The sequence below is a fragment of the Nyctereutes procyonoides genome, unplaced genomic scaffold (assembly GCF_905146905.1).
Source record: "Nyctereutes procyonoides isolate TBG_1078 unplaced genomic scaffold, NYPRO_anot_genome, whole genome shotgun sequence".
NCBI lineage: Eukaryota > Metazoa > Chordata > Mammalia > Carnivora > Canidae > Nyctereutes > Nyctereutes procyonoides.
Window position 1 is genome coordinate 11,853,238 of NW_026575032.1, and position 4,414 is coordinate 11,857,651.

Below are 4,414 nucleotides of genomic sequence, written 5' to 3' on the forward strand. Positions count from 1 at the left end.
TTCTATTTGAAGTTAGTGGGTATGGATTTTACTCTTTAAGAAAAGAATTAGAATAAAATCATTAACTTCATCCTTCATGGAAGCAGCAAATGAGCCAAGGGAAAACCACATTGTACCATCAGTATGAAGTAGCACTTAGAATTATATAATTCTCCTGAAAATGGGAGATAATGAATCCACTCAAAGTATGGGTGATCCAAGACAGGTAGTTGCAAAGAATCAGTGCCCCACAATCATGACAGGAGGATACGAACTGCTCCCTCTGGCTTTTTTTAAACTATAGCTTGTTGAAAACAGAGATAGTAGGCAAAACTTATTCCCTGTAATAAAGCTACCAAAAATCAAAAGGCTAAAGTGGGAGGAAATGTTTTATTTTAAAAAAAAAGAAAGTCCTATGCTTTTTTCTATTTTGATAGGCAGCAATTTTTCAAGAGGAGGAAAATATTATATATATATATATATTCTATCTATCTATCATCTATCTATCTACAATAGAGTCTATAGAAATATATATACATTTCTCCAAACTCGGCACTCCCACAATAAGAGAGAATATTTGAAAAAATAATGATTTTTTGATCCAATGAAAGGTAATAATGTTTAATCTTGTTCAATCTATATACCTACTACATACAGCTAAAGCTTAAATATCTGGTGAATTTGTAGGTGGTTAATCTGCATGATTCAAGCGCTTATTGCTGTGTTATTGTTACAGTTTTACAAGTTTTCCTAAATTCACTGCATGAATACTTGATTTTCACTTTTATTTTTTATGTTTTCAAAATTTTATAAATATCAGATACCAGAATGATAGAGAAATTGAGAACCTTTCTTTTAAATCATATAAAGGCCTTGTCAAAAGGTCATCAGAGATGAAAAATACAAGTACATCATGAAATATTGAACACTGTACTGCTAACCTGCTCTGATAGACACATCAGAAAATATCACATAAATGCAAATGGCATTCCAGAACAAAAGGCTGTCACTTCTTTTTTTTGAAAAATAGCTGTCTAACCTATATGTCTTTCCTCACCCTCATAATTGCCTTTGTAAAAGTGGAAGATACACAATATGTATTGAGAGGCACATATGTGTATGTAAAAGAAAAAAAGTGAATTCATAAAAATGAATACAGTGATGTAAATGAGTAAAAAATGCCTATATGCAACATGAAGATCTCAGATCTATCAAGAGAATAAGTAGTCTCAAGTTTTCCAAAGATTTGTAGTTCTTATCCAGTAATAAAAACAGATCCTTTATTTTTAAAACATTATGAATTTTTTAAAACAGCACCATAAAACCCAGATTTACTGATCTTTCAAAAAGATCTTTTAGTCACTTGTTAGAGTAAAAGTATTAGAAATAAGGACTGTCATCCAGCATGAAGTAATAAAAGGGATAAGGACACATATTCTCCAGGGACGTATGGTCTAAGCATCATAATCCATGTGAACAGTGTGAAAATTACTTATAAAAGTATTAATTACTTGGTGTGGTGTTTAATTTTATGTATCAACTTGACTAGATCACAGTGTACCCAGATATTTATTCAAACATCATTCTGTAGGAGTGTTGTGGATAAGATTCACCTTTGAATTGGTAAACTAATAAAGCAGATTGCTCTCCCTACTGTGGATGGGACCCACCCAATCAGTTGAAGGTCTATATAAAATAAATGACTGACTCTTCTGTGAGTAATAGAGAATTCTTCCTACCTGACTGCCTGGAGTTGGGACATTGTTTTGGTTGTTTGTTTGTTTTCGTTTGTTTGTTTGTTTGTTTCCCTCTCTTTAGTCTCAAGTTATAACATCAGTTCTTGGATCTTAAGTCTACCAGCATCTGGACTGAAACTACACTATCAATTCTCCAACTTGCCAACTTCAGATCTTGGGACTTAGCCTCCATAATTGCATGAGCCAGTACCTTATAAAATATCTTTTTATATATATTTATATCCTATTGGTTCTCTTTTTCTCTTGAGAACCTTGACTTGGCAATAATTAAAATTGGTAAATCCATCTATTGCCTCTAGGATTTATATGTAAGAATGGCCCAGTTAAACATTTATTGGTCAAATGTTATATGTAAAGCAATCTTCAGTGCACTGTTTGAAGTTAAAAAAATTACATGTTCTCTGTTGTTAAGAATTTATAATAGAATTGGAGATATATACAACTAGTAATTGTACACAACTAGCAATAATGCATGCCAAGTAATTATTGGTATAATTAAGAGATACATAAACTACCAGGGTGCTTAGGAAATGAAGTGATTTAGTCTATTTAATATGAAGACTCAAATATACCTCCTGCTGCATCAGTAAGAATTCCTTCAGCAGGAAGTTTTGATGCAGACATAGAACACTTACCAATGAAGAACAGTAATATATATATATATATATATATATATATATATATAAAAGTAAGTTAGCACAGAGCTTTTGCAATAGCTCTTCTCTTAACATTTACTTGTGGAAGATTCAACTTCCTTTTTCTCAACATTATAGAGCCTTAAGTTAGTGTAGTGGGGCCTTATCTAGTCTAGACCATGGCTCTCTTTTTACATATAAAAGATGATTTCCATTGGCAAAGCTCTGAGCTTCTTAAACTGAGTAGGAGTCAGGCTAACCATAAAAGACCACAGACTTCCTGGTACCCCAAACACCCACATACAGTCATGAGATTCATGACATCCATTTCCCTCAAAGACGACTATAAAACTTTAGAGTTTGTATGATAAATTATATTATACTAAAGCATATACGGCACTGGGATTATCATACTCTTATGTGAACTGAAATAACTAAAGATTCTCTCAAACAGAGCTACAGAAGTAATAAATGAAAATCGTATTACTTCAAACTAATCACACTGACTAACTGCCATAGCTGGAAAATACTAAAACTTGATTCGGATTTAAGGAGCAACAACCTTTATTTTATGGACATCAACATACTGACTCGAAAGTTTATGTGAAAAGGCATAAGACCCAAAATAGTCAACATAATATTGAAGAAGAACAAAGGAGGAGGACTGACACTATCCAACTTTGAGATGTTCTATAAAGCTATAGTAATCAAAACAGTATGGTATTGGGGAAAGAATAGACAAATAGATTGATGGACCAGAACAGAGTCCAGAAATAGACCCACATAAATAGAGTCAACTGACCTTAGAAAAAGAAGCAGAGGCAGTATGATAAAGCAAAGATAGGTTCCTCAACAAATGATACTGGAACAACTGGAGATCCACCTGCATCAAAAGGACTCACCACGGACCTTACACCCTTCACAAAAGTTAACCCAAGATGGATCATGAACCTAAAGGTAAATGAAAAACTAAGACTACTAGGATATGACATAGGAGAAAGCCTAAATGGCCTTGGGCATGGCCATGATACAACACCAAAGACATTGGGACACCTGGGTGGCTCAGCAGTTGAGCATCTGCCTTTGGCCCAGGGCCTGATCCTGGAAATCCAGGATCGAGTCCCACATCGGGCTCCCTGCATGGAGCCTGCTTCTCCCCCCTGCCTGTGTCCTGCCTCTCTCTCTCTCTCTGTGTCTCTCATGAATAAATAAATAAAATCTTAAAAAAAACAACACCAAAGACATGACCCATGAAAGTAATAATTGATAAACTGAACTTCATTAAAATTAAAAACTTCTGCTCTGTGAAAGAGAATGTCAAGAATACAAGAAGACATGGGATGCATGGGTGGCTCAGTGGTTGAGCATCTGCCTTTGGCTCAAGACCTGATCCCAGGGTCCGGGATCGAGTCCCACGTCAGGCTCCTTGCAGGAAGCCTGCTTCTTTCTCTGCCTATGTCTCTGCCTTTCTCTCTGTGTCTTTCCTGAATAAATAAATAAAATCTTAAACAAAAAAAGAATACAAGAAGACAAGCCACAGAATAAGAGAAAATATTGCAAAAGACACATTCGATTAAGGACTATTATCCAATATAATGCAAAGAACTATTGAAACTCAACAATAAGTCACTGAAAAACCCTACTAAAAAGAGGACCAAAAATCTTAATGGACACCTCATCAACAGATAGCAAATAAGCATATGACAAGATGCTCTACATCATACATCATCAGGGAAATGCTAATTAAGACAACAATGAAATACCACTGCAACCTATGAGAATGGCCAATTCCAGAACACTGACAACACAAAATGCTGGTGAAGATGTGGGTCAGCACTATAAATCATATGCTGCATTGAGAATGCAAAATGGTACAGCCACTTTGGAGGACAGTTTGGCTGTTTCTTGCAAAACTAAGCTTACTCTTACCATATGATCCAGCAATTGCATTTCTTGATATTCACCCAAGGAGTTGAAATCTTATGTCTACACAAAAACCTGCACATGGATATTTACAGCAGCTTCATTCCTAATTGCCAAAAC